Source organism: Stenella coeruleoalba (genome assembly GCF_951394435.1).
Source record: "Stenella coeruleoalba genome assembly, chromosome: 19".
Classification (NCBI taxonomy): Eukaryota; Metazoa; Chordata; class Mammalia; order Artiodactyla; family Delphinidae; genus Stenella; species Stenella coeruleoalba.
Window position 1 is genome coordinate 11,467,602 of NC_137165.1, and position 20,924 is coordinate 11,488,525.

Below are 20,924 nucleotides of genomic sequence, written 5' to 3' on the forward strand. Positions count from 1 at the left end.
CCAAATATGGTCTGTTATTCTACCATTTCTATCTCCTGAGATCAAGGTCTGGTAGAAATGACAACCACTGCCCTTCAACCCCTCCTCACCCGGGGCTCTGCTCACCCATTAAGGCCTTTGTCAAATGTTGTCTGGTCCAGGTGAGGCACCCGTTGTCGACCAGGGCTCCACTCACCTGACAGGCCCATTAAGGTGTCCGGACGAGGAGAGGTCTCGTCCAGTTGGGACAGAGTGGTCACCCCAGCTCCAGGACCTACACAGCTCCAAGGCCTGAGGGTGGCCAAGCTGTTGTCCAGGTAGACCCACCTTCTCGGGCCCTCAGAGTTCTGACAGCCCCCGTGGGGTTCGAGTGGCCACTGTTCTCGCCCTGCCCTACCCAACTCCCAGAAGTGCCGCGGCTGGGCGGGGGCTTCATCTGAGCCCCCAGCTTTGGGCCGAGAGATCAGGCAGTCAGCAGGGTCTGGCTAGGAGATGGGGGCAGGGGAGAGGTCTGGGCCCAGCCAGTGGGCAGCCTGTCCCCGGCCCTCAGGTTACCTGCTGGCCGAAGGCCCGAGGACCTGGATGGAGGGCCCCACGGGAGAAGGCTCTCTGCCCGAACTCCAAAGTAAAATGTTTTGTTTTGCCCACCTTACTGAGAAATAAGGCAAATGTCTTCTTTCTTTTCTAAGCCACCAATAAGAACACACATCATTGTACCGATACACCTGTGCAATTATTTTAGTCAACTCTCTCGTGTACTTTTAGACCACAGGCTGGTAATATAAGGCCTTCTCAGTGCAACAGACCTTACAAATCACTCTACCAGCCCCTCTCACCACCACCCCAGTGTCCCCTCTTCACAGATGAGGAAAATAAGGCCCCGGGGGGTTGGGGGTCTCGCCTACCAGTCTTCAATAAGTAACTATCAAAACTGGAAGCAAAAGCATGTCTAACCCCAAGGCCTTTGTGCTTTTTCGGCCACAACCATTCCTAGGGAATTTATCCAACCCCCTTCCCCTCCTCCCCAGGGGAAACCTTCTAAGTCACAGCCTAACTTTGTCACTCACCTATGTAACTGATGGCCTGCCTGTGACTGAGGAATTAGACAACTGTAGAGAAATACAGGTACAAGAAGAATGACAAAGATGTTTCCTGAAGGACCATTAGTTATAGCAGAAAAGTAAAATCAACTAAAGAGTCCATTAGCTTGGGAGTGGGTGACATAAGCACTGGTAATTCTGCATCATGCAGCAATTTAAAGACGGAGGTGGGACTTCATGTCTCCACGTGGACACCCTTCAAGACGTACTAAGCGAAAAAAGCAAGCTGCAGGTCTGTCCTGCGAGGGTCAGGCCACAGGGCTGTCCCGTGGCCTCCCACCTCGGGCTTCTGCAGCCCCTCTGGCTCTGGGGCTCATCAAGCTCCCTGCGACGCCCCCGGCCGCCGCCTCGACCCCCCACCGCAGACAAGACCAGACACCGGGGAAAGCGATCCCGGAGGGTGGGAGCCAGCGTCCGCCTGCTTGCTTCAGGGGCCCGGACGCTGAAGACCAGGGTTTCCTTTCGTGGTGGTCGAGGAAACCGGAGAACAACCAGTTTCATTTGAGGAGGTGAGAGTTAGAAGCGACGAGGAACAGGTAGGCCGCAGGGGTCGCCGACTAGCTGCTGGCTCTGGCCCCGCCCCCAGGCTCTGATTGGCTAAAGCCAAAGCTTCGGGCCGCGCCGCCCACTCGCGGGAGCATTTCAATGAATGGACCTGGACCGCTCTTCCACTGCCTCCTGGGAAGCCCCACCTAGGTCGCCCGTGCCTAATTACTTGCCTTTCTCCAGAACTTGAACTTGACCGTGGTCTACAGGGTCTTACATGATGTGACCCCAGTCCACCTCCCTGGGCTCTTCTTGTACCACCTTCCCCTTTTCTCCAGCCACATTGGCCTTTTCTCTGTTCACTAAAAAGGCCAGATGAGATTGTTTTCCCCAGATACTCACATGACTGCCACCTTCTTGTTGTTCACCTTTATCTCAGCTCATCCGAAAGGCCTTCTCCCATCACTCAATCTAAAGTGGCAGCCCGTCCTGTCACTGGTATCTCATCATCGTATTTCCATCACCACACTTTCCACTATCTAAAATGACTTTGTGGTTTAACTGTACCGTCTGCCTCTGGATTGAGCTCCACGAGGACAGGAAGCTCTGTCTAATTCATCTCTAATCTCAGTGCCTAACACAGTCCCTGACACTGTAAATTGGAGCCCAGCAAGTATTTGATGTTACTGAACAAACAAATAACCGTACCCCACCCAACACACACACACCAGTGATGTGCAATAGATATGAGTATACCAGTGCTGACTGGCCGAAGATTCAGTGGGTTTCCCTGTGCAGGGGGCATTGCTGGAGGCATCGAGGTCTATAGTAGCTTCCCTATGGAGAAGGTGACAACCCAGCTACAGTTAGCGAATCCTCCCGCTTCAAGGGAGTAGGTGAGATTCTTCCTAATTTTTACATTTTTTAAAGGCTTGCAAAAATTTATAGATGAATTTTGAAGTAAAAAATACTTTTAGGCAACAGATCCTGGTTTCAGGATCTGGAAGCCCGAGGTCCAAGTAAGCCTCGGTCACTCATTAGCCACGTGCCCTCTGGCGAGTCAGTTCCTGCTTCTGTGCCCTCCTTTCATCATTTCAGATCCTGTCAGTGAAAACGCGTTACAAATTGTAAAGCTCTTTTGCTGGATGGGAGAGCTCTCCGATCACAGTTGGAGCCTGTGATCCCTTGCCACCTCTGCCCCAGATCACCTGGTGCACACCCCTGCCTCTTCCCAGGCCTCAGTTTTCCCATCTGTACAATGAGGACGATGGATAAGTTGTTTTCAAACTGTGCTCCCTGGGCTCCCCTGGGGAACGCTACAGAGAGAGACTGTTGGTGAAGCTGTGTTCTCAGACATCCTGCTTTGGGCAAAGGAGCTCTCCCTCCAATTTTTGCTTAACCACAATTATCCCATAAGATTGTGTTTGACAAAGCACACATGTGGCCTAAGCTCAGCCAGTTAGATAATTGATCTCAGGTCTTTTCATTTGTGTGAGTGACTTCAGTATTTGGAGATGAGGATCATGGACCAGTTTGGCCCTTCCGAGAGACATTGCCATGCTTCTGGCTTCTTGGTCTTTTAGAACAGGTTTTGTCAACCAGGACACTCTTCTGAACCACAGAACACAGAAAATGATTGAGTGACAATTTCCCCCATCTTTCCAAAAGCCTTTGCCTTTCCTCTTTCTTCCTGCCTGGACCCAGACTCTAGACCTAGACCATGGGGATGGTGGAGCTACACTAGGATGGTATGGTAAGGAGCCTGCGCTTTGAGGACTCTTCAACCTGTTGTACTAGCCCCGGACTGTATATCTCTATTTTTTAAATGGAATTATAATTTACATACAATATTTGTTTCAGGTGTACAACATAGTGATTCAATATTTTTATGTTTTATGAAATGATCACCGTAAGTCTGGTTACCATATGTCAACGTACAGAGTTGTTACAATATTATTGACTATATTCCCTATGCTGTGCATTACATCCCAGTGAATTATTTATTTATTTATTTGGCTGCGTTGGGTCTTCGTTGCTGCACGCGGGCTTTCTCTAGTTGTGGCGAGTGGGGGCTACTTTTCGTTGCGGTGCGTGGGCTTCTCATTGCAGTGGCTTCTCTTGTTGCGGAGCACAGGCTCTAGGCGCGCAGGCTTCAGTAGTTGTGGCTCGCAGGCTCTAGAGCGTAGGCTCAGTAGTTGTGGCGCATGGGCTTAGCTGCTCCGCGGCATGTGAGATCTTCCCGGACCAGGGCTCGAACCCGTGTCCCCTGCATTGGCAGGCAGATTCTTAACCACTGCGCCACCAGGGAAACCCCTGAATTATTTATTTATAGCTGGAAAGTTGTACCTCTTAAACCCCTTCACCTATTTTGTCCATTCCCCCACTCTCCTCCTCTCTGGCAATCACCCATTTATTCTCTGTATTTATGAGTCTGTTTCTGTTTTGTTTGTCTGTTTTGTTTCTTTAGATTCCACATATAAGTGGAATCATGTAGTATTTGTTTTCTCTGTCTGACTTATTTCACTTAGCGTAATACCCTCTAGGTCCATCCATGTTGTCGCAAGTGGCAAGATTTCATTCTTTGTTATGGCTGAATAATATTCCATTGTATATATTTATACCACATCTTCTTAAACCAGTTGTCTGTTGATGGGCACTTGGGTTTTTTCTATGTCTTGGCTATTGTAAATAATATTGTAAATAATGCTGCAATGAATGTAGGGGTGCATGTATCTTTCGGAATTAGTGCTTTTGTTTTCCTCTGGTAAATACCCAGAAGTGGAATTGCTGGATCATATGGTAGTTCTATTTTTAGTTTTTTAGTCTCAGTTGGGGATGAAGAAAAGCTTCTGGAGATGGATGCATAACAATGTAAGTGTACTTGCTGCCACTGAATTATACATTTTAAAATGGTTAAAATGGTAAATTTTATGTTGTGTATATTTTACCACAATAAAAAATGCAAAAAAAGTACAAGTCAAAAAAATTAAAAGTTTAAGGTTAAAAATGTCTCCCTTGCACCTTCCCGATGTGTTTTGGGTAGACAGCATGCAGCTGGAAAAAGTGTGCATAAGTGGTGGCGGGGGGAGGGGAAATGTGTGTGTCTGACAAATGCCTGTTTCCATTCCCCCATTGCTCTTACACCCTGAGATCCTCTTCCTCACTCACTCACTAGGCTGCTTTTGCTTTCTCTGGAGTTGAAATGAGGGAGGGAAAGGGAGGAGGAAAGGGGCAAGAAAGGTCTTATTCTGACTAGTGCTGTGTGACCTGCCACACAATCTCCCCGGGTCTGGCATGTGTATAAAGCTGACTGTTCATCTAGCGGGGCTCTTTTGTAAGTTCTTCCCAACCCTCTAGCCCACACCATTACCTGGGTCTGTCACCCATAGGTCTCATCCTTGGTCTGGACTGGCAGCTGACCTCTCCTAGGCCCACGGGCAGGCCTAGGCTTCAGCTTCTTGCTGCTAAGTCTCAGCTGCCCTCCTGGTGGCGCCCTTGGACAGGTTTTATTATCGCTCTATGCAGGTCTTCGCTCTCCAATGGCTCACATCTGGTCCAAGGGAAACAGTCACACATACTTTCCTTCCTACAGATTTTAGGGGAACCGTTTCCAGTGCAGCAAACTGTCTTCACTTTACTATCAAAAGCAGTGGTAGAACTAACACAACATTGTAAAGCAATTATACTCCAATAAAGATGTTAAAAAACAAACAAACAAACAAAAACCAGTGGTAGCCAGCAAGTCTGTCATGCATTCTATTTTAAAAATCAGATGAATTGAGGTATAATTTACTTAAAGTAAAATTCACCAATTTTAACTATATACCACCGTTGACCAACACCACAATCAGCATAAAGAACATTTCCCTCGACTAAAAAGGTTCATTGTGCCCTTTGCCTCACCTCTCACCTCTGGCCTTTAGCAACCACCAATCTGATTTCTATCCTTATACATTTGCCTTCACCAAAGGAATCATGTTTTGAGGATCTACAGATTATAAATGGAATCATACAACAAATAATCACTCAAATTTGGTTTCTTTCTCTTAACATTAATGTTGAGAAACATTCATATTGTTGCATGTATTACTAGATTTTTTTGCTGAGTAGTGTTCATTGTATCTATATACTACAATTTGTTTATTCACCCATTGATGGAGTTGTTTCCAAATTTTTATCGTTACGAATATAGCTACTATAAACATTTGTGTACAAGTCTTTGTGTGAATACATATTTTTATTCCTCTTAAGTAAATATCTAAGAGTGGGATTTCTGGTTCATATGGTAAGTGTATGGTTAACTTGATTTAAAAAAAAAACAAAAAAACTACCAAATTACTTTCCAGAGTGACTGCACCATTTTGCATTCCCACCAGCAATGGATGAAAGCTCCAGTTGCTCTATATTCTTGACAACACTTAGTATCGTCAGTTTTAAAAAATTTTAGCCACTCTAGGGTATGTGTATGTGGGTTTGTTGGTTTTTTTTTTTCTAATGTGTCAGTACTTTTAATGTTGTGTACACCAAATTATAGTAAATAGATGACTATAAACAAGAAGAAGTCCCTCTGTTTTCATGAATAGCACACTGCGTTACAGGAAATTGAGTTTATATTCCACCAAGTGTGGTTCTCCCATTAGTTCACTTTGTGATGTGTCATTAAAAATATCTTCAAATCCAATAGGCTCGTCATTATTCCTCAAATATCCAGTGAAAGGTTTGAGCTTGGAAGAAATGGAAGATGCTGCATTGCTTTGCATTCCATTTGTAAATTTAGTGGAGCAAATAGACCCCAGAGTTTCTCAGTGTAGAAAAATTCATTTTGGCTTGGTTGAGCTGGAAATTTTATTTCTGACAGTTTAAGAGGATGACTGGGAAAACGTTCATTTTTCACACAAGAAAAAAACCTTTTCACAGAAGATCATGGCTTTCAAAATGTCCACTTGCTGAAAGTTCAGTAACTGGAATACTGTCCTTTAGCTGAGATCCAAGCCCAAGTCACCCTGCACACAGCCTCTCAGCACCATTACTGTCAGCCGGCCCTGCTGCTCACTTCCATTTCATGTGGTTTTAATTTGCATTTCCCTAAGGTCTAATAATGCTGAACATCATTTTATTTGCTTATTTTCCATTCATATATCTTCTTTGGTGAAGTGTCTATTCACATCTTTTGCCCATTAAAAAAAGTAAGCTGTTTTTATTGAGTTTTAAGAATTCCTTGTACATTCTAGATACAGGTACTTTACTGGATAAATGTATTTTGCAAATATGGCTTGCCTTTTCATTTTTCTTAATGATATCTTTTGAAGATCAGAATTTTTTATTTTTGATAAAGTTCTATTTATCATTTTGCTTTTGTTTCCTATCTAAGTAGTACTTGCCAAGGGGGTGGCCTGGTGGTTAGGATTCCAGGCTTTCACTGCTGTGTTCCAGGTTCAATCCCTGGTTGGGGAACTGAGATCCTGCAAGCCATGCAGCACGGCCAAAAAAAAAAAAAAAGGATCACAAAGATTTTTGTCCTATGTTTTTTTCTAGAAGTGTTATAGTCTTAGCTCTTATAATTAGGTCTATGATTAGTTTTGAATTAATTTGGGGGTATGGTGTGAGGTACAGATCAAGGTTCATTTTATTTTTGCATATAGGTATCCAGTTATTCCAGCACCATTTGTAGCAAAGACAATCCCTTTCACACTTTCCAGCCTTTGTTGAAAATCAATTTGCTACGGACTCGGACTCGGGTCCTTGGACTCTTTAATCAATAGAAATTGAAAAGAGGCCAGATGAGAAATTCAGGCTTCATCAGGAGGGAGCGAAAACAAGCAACAGATGCCCTTGCTTACTCCTGGAGGAGCCGCGAGCTGGCTCCTTAAATTGGATAACAATAGGGGTGGGTCCATGGGTTGGGCAGGAGGTGTAGCTTAGGTGGTCCACCAACCCCTTTGTGGTGCTGTATGCAGGGATCATGCGTAGTACCCTGCTTTTCTCCCAGCACCTCAGAAGTGGCAGTTGGTTTGTGGCCTCTTTGTATCTTATTGTTCATAATTCGCCCCAACTGCACATGCATGAACTTATTTTTAGTCCCTTATAGTTGCTTTGTATTCGGTTGCTCCAGGAGAGGAGGTGAGATTTGTCCAGCTGCAAGTGCAAGCACTCCAGTAAAGGGTCCCAGGTCCCATGTCCCAGCCTTGACTCTGTGTGTGTGAGCCTACTTATGGACTTTCTATTCTGTGCCATTGATGTCTCTGTACCCTTATACTGAGCTATCTTGATAACGGTAGCTCTCAAAATTGGGTAGTTTGAGTCCTCTAATATATTTCTTCTTTTTAAAACATTTTTTGGCTAAATTTTAGAATTATCTCATCAATTTTCAAGAAAGAAAGCATGCAGGAATTTTGACTGGGATAGTTATACTCTACAGATCCATTTGGGGTGAATCAACAATAATACTGTCTTATGATTCATCAACTTGGTATATCTCTCTGTTTATTTAGAACTTCTTTAATTTATCTCAGCAATATTTTGTAATTTTCTATGTTTGGTATATATTTTGTTAAATATATTCTTAAGTGTTTTGAGTTTTCCTCTATTGTGTAGGGTATTGCATTGTCTGCTATTGTAAATACTATATAAATGATATTTTAAAAATTCAATGTCCCACTAATGTCTCACTAATATAAAGAAATACAGTTGCGTTTTGTATATTAACCTTGATCCTTTGATCCTGAGACCTTGCTAAATTCATTTAGTTGTTACAGTAGTATTTTGGTAGATTGCTTAAGATTTTCTACCTGGACAATCATGTTTTGTGAACAAAGACTTTTACTTCTTCTTATCCAATCTGTATGCCTTTTCTTTCCCTTGCCTTATTGCACTGGCTAGGACTTCCAGTACAGTTTTGAATAGAAGAGGTGAGACAGATATCTGAAATTGCGGGAGGAAAAAAATCGGATATCCTGATTTTTTTCTCCCCTAATCTTAGGGGAAAAGCATTCAGCCTTTTATATTAAGTATAATGTTAGTTGTAGGCTTATCTTGACTGTCCTCTGTAAGGCTGAGGAAGTTCCTTTCTGTTCCTAGTTTGCTGAGGTGGTTTTTTTTCCCCCTAAATCATTAGTGCATGTTGCATATTGTCAAATGTTCTTTCTGCGTCTTTTGAGAGTATCCTGTAGTTCTTATTTGCACTGTTAATTTGGATTATATTGATTAATTTTCAAATGTTAAACCAAGCTTGCACTCCTGGGATAAACCCCTTATGGTCATGATGCCTTATTTTGTTATATATTACTGAATTTGATTTGCTAAAATCCTGTTAAGGATTTTGTATCTATGTGCATAAGGGATATTGTTCTGTAGTTTTGTTGTAATGTTCTTAGCTGGTTTTGGTATCAGGAAAAACCAGGCCAGGAGCTGGCCTCATAGAGTGAGTTGGGAAGTATTTCCTTCTCTACAGATTTCTGGAAGAGTCTGTGCACAATTTTTAGTATTTCTTTCTTAACTGTTTGGTAGAATTCATCTGTGAAGTCATTTGTGCCTTGAGTTTTTTGTTTCTGTTTTTTTTTTGGAAAGGTTAGCTATTCTTTTTGAGTGAACTTTGATAGCATGTGTCTTTCAAAGAAGGTATACAATTTATACAAGTTTATTGGCATGAAGTATTTCATAATATTCCCTTATTATCCTTTTGATGTCTGTAGGATCTGTAGAAATGTCCTCTTTTCATTCCTGATAATTTGTGTCTTCCCTCCTTTTCCTTTTTCCTGATCAATCTGCCTATATTCCCCCACCTGCACCCCATTTTATAGATAATTCAAAGAATCAGCTTTTGAATTCATTTCTGACATAACTGACTTTATTGTTGTTATGTTTTCTACTTAAATTCTGCTTGTTATATTATTTTCTTCTTATTTCACACTTTACTTTTTCCCATTTATCGTCCTTTTGTGACTTCTTTGGATCAATCAAATATTTCTTATGATTCCATTTTATCCCCTTTGTTAGTTTATTGGCTATAGCTTGCTGTTACTGGTTGGTTTCAGGGTTATAGGTTACGGTGATGTTATACCATCTCATGTATAGCATAAGAACCTTACAATAGTACATCCAAATCCGTGAACTGGAGCAACTGTAGAGTTCACCTAATTTTTCCCCATCTTTCAGAGATCACTGTCCTTTGTTGCCTGAAATCAAGTGTCTTGAAAATTGTTATTTCATATATTTTGTCTGTTCTTAGATTGTTTCAGTAAGAGGGTAAATCCAATCCTCATTATTCCATCTTGGTTAGAAGTCGAATCTTTTCGGCAGCTTTTAAGATTTTCTTTTTATCATTGGTATTAGCAATCTGATTGCGATGTGCCTTGGTGTGGTTTTCTTTGTTTCTTTGCTTGGGTTTCATTGAGATTCTTGGATCTATGGGTTTATAGTCTTCATCTAATTTGGAAAATTTTAAGCCACGATTTCTTCAAATATTTGTTCTGGGGACTTCCCTGGTGGTCCAGTGGCTAAGACTCCGCACTCCCAATGCAGGGGGCCTGGGTTCAATCCCTGGTCAGGGAACTAGATCCCACATGCCGCAACTAAGAATTCACATACCACAACTAAAGATCCCACCTGCCACAACTAAAAGATCCCACATGCTGCAACTAAGACCTGGCGCAGCCAAATAAATAAACAAACAAACAAATACTTGTTCTGTTCCCCCATTTTCTCCTCTTCTTCTGGGATTCCAGTTTGTAATTGGAGTATGTTAGATTGCTTGATATTGTCCTACAGCCCACCACGACTCTGCTGACTTCTTTTTCAGTGTCTTTTCTCGTAGTGCTTTATCTTGGGTAGTGCAATTTCTTCAAGGAAACTGATCTCTTCTGTAATATTTCATCTGCTCTTAAGCCCATCCAGTGTATATTTCATTTTGGATATTGTGTATTTAAGCTTTAGAAGTTCCATTTTGGTCTCTTTTTTTTTTTTTTTTTTTTTTGCGGTACGCGGGCCTCATCACTGTTGTGGCCTCTCCCGTTGCAAGAGAACAGGTTCCGGACGCGCAGGCTCAGCAGCCATGGCTCACGGGCCCAGCCGCTCCGCGGCATGTGGGATCTTCACGGACCGGGGCACGAACCCATGTCCCTGCCTCGGCAGGCGGACTCTCAACCACCGCGCCACCAGGGAAGCCCTGGTCTCTTTTAGATATCTTTTATTTCTGTCCCTATCATGGCCAGATTTTCCTTGATTATATTTTAAGATTTAAAATAGCTGTTTTAGCAGAAACTAACATACATTGTAAAGCAATTATACTCTCATAAAGCTGTTTCAAAAAATAAAAATAAATAAAATAAAATAGCTGTTTTAAAGTCTTTATCTATTAATTCCATAATCTCTGTCATCTCTGGGTCTGTTTCTTATTATTCGTTTTTCTCCTAGGTACGGGTCAGAATTTTCTGTTTCGTTACATATGTCTTGTAATTTTCTAATGGGTGCTGACTATTGTGGATTTTATCTTGTTGAATCTTACGTGCTGTGTTTTATTGTTTTCCTTTAAAGAGTGCTGGGTGTTGTTCTGGCATACGGTTAACTCACCTGTGACTCAGGTTGTCCTTTCAGGCTTCTTTTTATACTTTGTTATGGCAGGAAGCCTTTATTTTGGGACTAATTAGCCCTACTACTAATGCATCATCCTTATTCCCCTCCCCACCAGCTTTACTGACGTATAGTTGACGAATTAAATTGTAATATATTTAAAGTGTACAACATTATTTGATATACATAGACATTGTGACAGGATTCCCACAGTCAAGCGAATTAACACATCCTTCACCGCACATAGTTACCTTTGTTGGGGGTGGGGGGGAAGCTTAAGGTCTGCTGAGAGAGTAACTATACAATAGTGTGTTATCGGCTGTAGTCACCATGCTGTGCATTAGATCCTCAGAACTCATCCATCTTACAACTGAAAGTTTGTACCCTTTTACCAACCTCTCCCCATCCCCCCCTCTCTCCAGCCCCTGGCAACCACCACTGTATTCTGTTTCTATGAGTTGGAGTTTTTTTTTTTTTAACGTGTAAGTGATATTATGCAGTACTTGTCTCTCTCTGTCTGGCTTATTTCACTTAGCTTAATGCCCTCCGGGTTCATCCATGAATCTGCAAATGACAGGATTTCCTTCCTTTCTTTTTTTTAAATAGATCTTTATTGGCGTGTCATTGCTTCACCATACTGTGTTAGTTTCTGTTGCACAACGAAGCGAATCAGCCACATGCGTACACATGTCCCCATATCCCCTCCCTCTTGAGCCTCCCTCCCATCCTCCCTATCCCACCCCTCGAGGTACTGAATAATATTCCATCGTGTGCGTGTGTACGCGCACATATGTGTGTGTGTGTGTGTAATTTTCTTTATCCATTCATCTGTCAGCAGACACCTAGGTTCTTTCTATATCTTTGCTATCGTGAATAATGCTACAACGAACATGGGAGTACAGTTATCTCTTAGAGACAGTGCTTTCATTTCCTTTGGATGTGAATCTCCCAGAAGTGAGATTGCTGGATCATATAGTAGTTCTATTTTTAATTTTTTGAGGAACCCCTGTACTGTTTTCCATAGTGACTGTACCAGTTCACATTCCCACCAACTGAGTGCTAGAATTCACTTTTCTCAACATCCTCATCAACATTGGTTATCTCATTTTTTTTTTTTTTTTTTAATGGCTGCATTGGGTCTTTGCTGCTGCGCGCTGGGCTTTTCTCTAGTTGCGGCGAGCAGGGGCTACTCTTTGTTGCGGTGCGCAGGCTTCTCATTGTGGCGGCTTCTCTTGTGGAGCCTGGGCTTTAGGCGCGTGGGCTTCAGTAGTTGTGGCTCTTGGGCTCTAGAGAGCAGGCTCAGTAGTTGCGGCGCACGGGCTTAGTTGCTCCGTGGCATGTGGGATCTTCCTGGACCAGGGGTCGAACCCATGTCCCCTGCATTGGCAGGCGGATTCTTAACCACTGCGCCACCAGGGAAGTCCCTCGTGTCTTTTTGATAATAAACATCCTAACAGGTGTGAAATGATATCTCATTGTGGTTTCGACTTGCATTTCTCTGATAATTAGTGATGTCAGTCATCTTTTCATATTGGCCATTTGTATATCTTCTTTGGAAAAAATATCTATTCAGGTCCTTTGCCCATTTTATAATTGGGTTTTTTTTGCTCTTGCGTTGTATGCATTCCTTATCCTTTTTGGATATCAACCCCTTTGGATATGTGGTTTGCAAATATTTTCTCCCGTTCCATGGGTTGCCTTTTCATTTTGTTGAAATGCATGACCCATCTGAAGACTCTACCCAATGCTTGGTATATTACGAGGCCTCTCCGTTCTGACTGGTGGAAACAGGGACTATTCCTACTCCTGTGTGAGCCCCAGAAATGTTTGGTCTACTCCTCTATGATGGTTCTTTCCCTTGCCTTGGGTAGTTTCCTCTCACACACAAGCACATCAGTTCTTAGCCCCAGTCCTCTGGGGATCCCAGTCCCCTAGCCTTAACCCAGGTGGAGGTCTGGGGCCCTGGGGGAAATGGCAGGGACCGGAGGGGAAATGGGGGGGTGGGACAGACACTAGGAAGCCCTGTGGAGGGTTGGAGAGACTGGGAGGATGGGTGAGGTTGAGGGACTGGGGGTCTGGGAAGGGATGGGGGAGCTGGGAGGAATTTGGAGGAATTGCGTGGTGATAGGACAGATGGGAAGGGAGGCAACCAGGGCTGGCCATCTTGATAAATCACAGCCCTTCCAAAAACAGACCCCTCTGGTCCCCCGCTCTGTGGCCACCTGCTGCAGCAGGCCCCATGCTCTGGCTGGGTCTGTGTGGTGGCAGCCGCTAGGAGTCTCCGCTGGCTGGACCTGGAGCTCCCTGGCTGCCAGGATGGGCCCTGTCCCCACCCTGTGATCAGCATGCTCTCATCCTGCTTGGGGTAGGAAATGAAAGGGAGCCTGGGCGACCCTGCCTTTCCTCCTCACTGGGTCCGGGGGTGGCTGGAGGTGGCATTGAAACCGTGTTTGTGTTTTACTCGTGTCTGGCCAACCAAGGGTCTCAGTGTGAGGGCCCTTCTGGCAAGTGGGAAATACTGGAAAATAAATAAAGGTGCTCTGGTCCCACATGAGGAACTAGAAAATGAGTCTCTAAGCAGACGGACCAAACGGGGAGCGGGGGTCCTGGAGGGACTCTGGGAAATGGGAGGAAGTTGGTGGGGCTCAGGGCTGGCGGTATAAAAAGACTGAGTGTCTGGGAGGGTTAGGCAAGGACTAGGGGAGCTATGAAATAGAACTGGGGGTGATTTGGGGATTTGAGTTGCTAGGGAGAGACTGGGAATGGAAGGAACTAAGGAGGTGAGAGGAGCTGAGATTCCAAAAGGGGTAATAGGGGGCGTAGGAGGGAAGAGGTGAATTGGGAGAGCCTGGGAGAGGCCAGGCAGGCTGGGGGCTCACTGGAAGGATGCTAGGGCCTGGAAGAACCGTCAGTGACGTTCAGGGGCTGGGAGGCGCTAGAGGCTCTGGGAAGAAGAGAGAGGTGATATGAAGACGGGGGCCGGGGAAAAAGTGGGGGCTACAGGGCAACACGGGCGGGGCTGAGAGACTCTCTTTCACCCAGAGGTTAAAACTGCCTGCTGTGATTAATGGATTTCTCAACTTCTCCCTGTAGAGCTACCAGTTGTGGCATTCCCCACTTCAGGGCTGAGTTAGGTACATGCCTCACTGCAGTCCCCACCTTCACGCTGGCCCTGTTGAAATCCACCTTCCACGTGGCAGTAAAGGAGACCAGGTCCTCCCCTTACTTGACACCTTCCAGAGCTCCCTCCCCTGTACCACTGCCCTCAAGGCCATCCCTCCTATGGACCCACCCCCTCACCACTGCCTCCCTCTCCGTCCTCAAGCCTCTGCCCATCTTTCTGCTGTCCACCAGCCTCACCGTCCTCAAAGCATTTTAACGCTCCAGACTGGATCCAGGCTCGGGCTTCTTTGCTCCTGCTGCTGCTTCTGCCTGGAATGTTCTTTCCTATACAGGTGTTAGCCACCATCTTACTTTTCAGGTCTCAACACAAATTTCACCTTCTTTGGACAGGCCTTTTCAGACCCTCCTGGATAAAACAGCCCCCAGCTCACTACAGTCGCTCATGGACCACAGGGTTCATCTTCCTCATGGCACTGACCAGCACCTGCTGTCACGTGACTGCACCATTTGTCTGCATATTGAGTCCCTCCACTAGAATATAAGTCTCTGGAGGGCAGACTGCTGTCTTGTTCACTGCTGTATTCCCCACGCCTGGAGCCATACCTAGAAGACAGTGAGGTTTCAATAAGTGACCGTTGGTTGACTACTGATGGACACATGCGTTCACACTCACGTTCATAGCAGCGTTATTCACAATAGCCACGGGGCAGAAGCAGCCCATGTCCATGGATGGAGGATGGATAAACAAGATGTGGTACGTACATACAGTGGAATATTATTTGGCCTTAAAAAGGAAGGAAATTCTGACATACACTGTCAGAATGTGGATGAAACTTGAGGACATTATGCTAAGTAAAATATGTCAGTCACAAAAAGACAAATACTGTACGATTCCACTTTCATAAGGTACTTAGAGCAATCAGGTTCTGAGACAGAAAATAGAATGGTGGTTTCCAGAGGCTAGAGGGAGGGGGACATGGGGATTTATTGTTTAACGGGTACAGAGTTTCGGTTTTGCAAGAGGAAAGAGTTTGAAGATGGATGGTGGTGGTGATTGCACGACAATGTGAATGTCCTTAACACCACTGAACTGTACACTTAGAAATGGTTAAGGTGGTAATTTTTTTTTTTTTTGCGGTACGCGGGCCTCTCACTGTTGTGGCCTCTCCCGTTGCGGAGCACAGGCTCCGGACGCGCAGGCTCAGCGGCCGTGGCTCACGGGCCCAGCCGCTCCGCGGCATGTGGGATCTTCCCGGACCAGGGCACGAACCTGTGTCCCCTGCATCGGTAGGCGGACTCTCAACCACTGCGCCACCAGGGAAGCCCCGAGGTGGTAAATTTTGTTATGTGTTTTGTACCACAGTAAAACAAGAACACGATTGACGCACTCATGACTGCTGAATCCTGTTAGCGGATTGTTCATTTCATCAGTATGAAATATCCACCTTAATCTTAATGCCTTTTGTTCTGAATTCTGTGTTGTCTGACCTCACTATTGCCACAACAGCTTTCCTCTTTCTTTTGTTCTTGCCTGGGAAGGATATTTTTGTCCATCCTTCCTATGTCAGTATTTCCATATTATAGTTGCTTTTTAGCAACAAGTTTGCTCTTGTTAGTGGAATATGATTGGATTTTATCCATTCTGAAAGGCTTCGTTTTCTTAATAGGTAAATTTAAGTCACTTAAATGCATTGTGATGGGTATATTTGGACTTACTTTGACATCTTATTTTGTATCTTCTATTTACCATGTTTTTTTCCCTTTTCTTTTTCTAATTTTAGTTTTTATTTCCATTAGTTATACATGCACATAAAGAATGAGGTCATTTCCTTCAATGTTTGTTTAGAAAAAGATGTTTGTTGGGTTACGGGTTTTTTTTTTGGCAATCACTTTCTTATTTCCTCTGGAGTTGATTTTTGAAATATTTACTCCTACACAGTAGAAATCTTTCATTTTATAAAGTCCACAATATTACTTTTTTCTTTTGTGGATTGGCTTTTTGTGTTGTGTATTAAAACTCAAAACTCATGATCTACAGACCAAACCCAAGGTCATGTAGATTTTCTATGTTGATCTCTATCATTTTGATAGTTTCGCATTTTAAATGTCTGTTAATGAATTTGATTGAATTTGGTGTAAAAAATAAAGTAAAATATTTACTCCTGTATTTCTAAATGACATGTTTGTGTTACTACTTCCTGATTATTAAACTATCTTGCAGCTTCATCCTGTCCTCCATATTTTGCTCTGGCATACAATGGAATATCATTCAGCCATGAAAAGGAATGAAGGACCACAATGCATGTTGCATGGTTGGACCTTGGAAACATGCCAAATGGAAGAAGCCAGTCACGTAAGACCACGTGTTCTATGATTCCATGTATATGAAATATACAGAATGGGCAAATCCAGAGAGACAGAAAGTAGGTTAGTGGTGGAATTGGGGAATGGCTGCTAGCGGGTACAGAATTTCTGCTTGGAGTGATGAAAATGTTTTGGAACTAGATAGTGGTCATGGTTGCACACCTTTGTGGATATATGAAAAACCACTGACTTTACATCTGCAAAATTTACTTAATGGCTGTAAACTATCTCAGTAAAAAAGCAATCTGCATCTCTATGATCCTTCTGAAGAAGACAAGAACCTTAGTGTCTTAGCTCAGAGTCCTACTGAAAGCAAAACTTGTGATAAGGACTCTTGCGTTAGAAGGTTGATCTGGGAATCACGGCAGGAAGCTGGAGAGAGAGACCGGGAGAGTGAGGGATGGAGAAAGCACCACTATGAGTGTGATACTGAGGTCTCTGCAGTGGGCAATTTGGGCTCAGTTCCAGTGGGGACCTTCTGAGGAGCCTGTAGAAAGCCTCTCAAAATTGTCCACATGAAGAGCTAGCGGGAGAAGCATTTATCCGTCAGCTCCCATGCCCCCAGGTTGAGGGCCGCCTCTGGAGGCGTTAACTCCAGAAGCCCTGGAGCAAAAACTGAGCCTGTCATCCAGAGCCCCCCAGGAAGAGTTGGTTGCAGCTTTAGCTGAAATCAGAGGAGCGGCAGGGAGGATGTGAGTTAGGACGCCAGCAGCATCTGATACATGGAAATCTTTTTTTTTTTTAACTGAAGTATTGTTTATTTACAATGCTGTGTTAGTTTCAGGTGCACAGCAAAATGATTCAGTTGTGTATATATATAAATGTTCACATTAGTTTCCCTTATAGGTTATTACAAAATATTGAGTATGGTTCCCTGTGCTATATAGTAGGTCCTTGTTGGTTGTCTGTTTTATGTATAGTAGCATGTATATGTTAATCCCAACCTCCTAATTTATCCCTCCCCCACCTTTCCCCTTTGGTAACCATAAGTTTGCTTTCTGTGTCTGTGGGTCTATTTCTGTTTTGTAAATAAGTTCATTTGGGATACATGATACTCATGACTGCTCTCCATACTCTTCCCTTCCAGCTCCCATGTTCTTGTGATCTGAAATTTTAGGACCAGGAACTAAACATAATAACATTAATGATAGTTATTTAGATTTGCCAATATATTTAACTGATTTATTTGCTCACTCTTTCTTTTTTTTTTTTTTTTTTTTTTTTGCGGTCCGCGGCCCTCTCACTGTTGTGGCCTCTCCCGTCGCAGAGCACAGGCTCCGGACGCGCAGGCTCAGTGGCCATGGCTCACGGACCCAGCCGCTCCGCGGCATGTGGGATCCTCCCGGACCGGGACACGAACCCGTGTCCCCTGCATCGGCAGGTGGACTCTCAACCACTGCGCCACCAGGGAAGCCCTTCTCACTCTTTCTTATTCCAACCCACTGCTTCTTTCCAAGTTCATTTTTCCATTTAAGTGATGTCTGAAAATGTACTTAATCTGCCATTACTCTTAAACAATAGTATTGCCATGTTCACAACTCTAGGTACAGCTTTGTTGTCCTTTACTCCTTTGAAAATATTTTATCGTCTTCTGGCTTCTAGTACTGTTGATGAAGACTCTGGTGTCATATTCTTATTCCTTGTTTTCTGGTACTAGGATTTTTTTGTCTTGATCCTTGATGTTCTGAAGTTTTACTAAAATGTGAAACTAGTATAGATTTTTTTGTTTTTTGTTCACCGTGCTTAGGATGTGCTAAGAGTTTTCCCAGTCTAAGGATTTATGGATTTTTTTTTTCATTTCTGGAAAGTCCTCAGCCATGACCTCTTTAGCAATTCTCTCCATCACTCTTTCTATATATCTGTTCCGGATACATCTGTTTCTATTCTCCTCGTGTCTAATTTTTTTCTTTCATATTTTCCACCTCTCGATCTCTTAGTCATATGTTCTTGGAGATTTCCTCAACTCGAAACTTCTAATTCATTATGTCTCTCTCCAGCTCTATTCAGTTAAGATATTCAGCTCACCTTTTCAGTTTTTTATTATCTGTAATTTTAATTTCCCATGTTTGTAATGGATTCTGTCATCTGTCCTACTCTTATTTCACGACCTCCTTTTGTTGTTTTGTGGTTGCGGTTTCTTTGAGGACCTTAAAGATACCTACTTTAAAGGCTTTTCAGATTGCTCTAAAACTTTGTTTTCTCAGCTATCAGTTCTTCCACTTGCCAAGTGTGTTGGCTTCCTCAGTGCTCTGTGATTCTTGGTTGTGAGGTTATCTGGAGGTTCTGCAAAACCCAAGGCCATCTGCTAGTGGCCTCAGCTTGGTCTGTATCTGGCTGGGCTCCAGACCAGGGTTTTCTCAGAAGTATCCACTGTGGGCCTCCAACCTCATGTGGATGACACATTTCTGGGACAGTCCCTTGAAGCCTAGTGGCTCTGCTGAGGGCCCAACCACAGGTATGTGGCTTCGGTTTTTGCCACGACCTTGAAGTGTGGACAGAGCTGCTCTGGTTTATCATCACAACTGGCACCACAGGTCCTGACACGAGCCAGGCTTAGGTCCCAGCCTGGCTTAGCATTTACACTGTGGCCCACACCCTACAGCCCTGCTCTCTTCCCAGCCCCTGGGGACTGCCAGCTTCAGCCCCTTCTCTCCCTGCGGCCTCCTATCTTCTTTCTTTTACGGAGTAGTCTCCGTTTCTTGTCTACAGACACGTCCCCCTCATTAATTTTTAACAATCTCACGTCTACGTGTCTGGAGCAGAAGGAGATGGTTTCCACCGTCTTCAACCAGAAGCAATGGCGACTTCTCCACATGTCATACAGCTGCTATTAATGACATGTGGTTCCACAAGCAGATCTGTAGAAATGCACACACCCAGAGCTATATGTTTTTCCTGTACTTGAATTAACAACTACTCGCATCAAGATTGTTTGGACCTGCTGGTGACCAGGGTCTGGCTCAGCCTGGGGCAACAGGATAAAGGTGAAAGCAACGTGTAATTTTTATTGAGAGTCAAGTTTGAAGCATGCATGCATATTTATTAATTTTATTAATTTTATGTAACAGATAGGTAGACAGACAGACAGATAGGGCACTTACTGTGTGCCAGACACAGGGCGTTTGTTTGTAAGGGCCTTACAGACATGAACGAATTGAATGCTTCTTAACAATCCCAGAACACAGATACTATTTTTATAATCCCCATTTTACAGATAGGAAAACTGAGGTCCAAAGATGAGTGAGCCATGACTGAGATGCAGAGTCCTATGCTCTGAGCCACTCCCCTATGCTGTGTGTGTGTGTGACACCAGCTTGCACATGGGAGTGGGGGCTAGGAAGTCAAACTCTGGCTGTGGTATGACTTTCCACAACTAGGCGTGGAATGAGGAAGAGGGACAGAGGAGTGGCAGACTCAGGGATCTGGCCCACTGACACAGCCTCCCGCCCCAGACCAGCTCTGCCCACTTCTTCTCTGTCTGCTCATGTGGCCGTGGGGCTGACCTAGGTCTGGCTCAGACAACAGCAGCTGAGGGTACCAGGGAGGCCTAGCTGCAGCAGGGGCACTGGGTTCTGTTCTCTCCCATCCTCTCCCAGCCCAGTCCCAGCAACAGGAAAAATCTGTTCACTGCAGACCGAAGGGCTAACACACCACTCCATAGTTCCACTTCATGTCCAGGGAACAGAGAGATGGAAAAAGACACAGGAGCAAGGACTGAGGGGAGAACAAAAAATACAGAGAAACACAGAAATACGGAGAGTCTAGACAGAAAGGTGCAAAGACAGAAACAGACGCAGATGCTGGGAGACAGAGAAACGTATGTTTCAGACACCTGGAGGGTGTCTGAGATGGGAGCTGCTGGGAGATGGGGTGGGGGTGAGTCAGAACCGATGTGTGTGGAGGGGTGGCAATACAGGGAGCCGAGCCCCTGAGGCCCTGAGGGGCTTGGGGTCCTTGGGGATTCTGGAACAGAAGGGCCTAGAGCCAGGGGTTCCCGACCTACCGGTGCGGCCCTTCATCCGAGAGTGGGGCTGGGGCTGGAGTAGGTGTGTGGAAGCGTTTCCAGCCTCCTCCCTGGGCTGCTAACCTGGTGTCTGTGGAGCTGGGGACAAATGCCCTGCCTCTCAGTGTCCTCCTCAACAGCACCAGCTGGTCCAACCCCCCACCCCGGGCCAGTGTCAGGTTCCGGGCTGTTCCCTGGGGGGAACTTTGATCTGGAAAGAATGAGAGTGACCGAGCTGGCTGCTGCCCAGGGCCGAGCAGTGTCACTGAGACCTGGCCTGGGCTGTCCCTGTCACCTTCCTG

At 44.5% G+C, this 20,924-nt stretch overlaps 1 pseudogene across 1 annotated transcript; it reads right to left on the minus strand.

Moving 5' to 3' along the window:
• Nucleotides 1–6,077: 6,077 nt before the first annotated feature.
• Nucleotides 6,078–20,638, minus strand: LOC307177394 (proteasome maturation protein-like; annotated as a pseudogene). The gene is made up of 2 exons: nucleotides 20,623–20,638; nucleotides 6,078–6,610 (listed from the first exon to the last, which is right to left on the minus strand). The product of its transcript is annotated as a proteasome maturation protein-like (transcript).
• Between the last annotated feature and the right edge of the window lie 286 nt (nucleotides 20,639–20,924).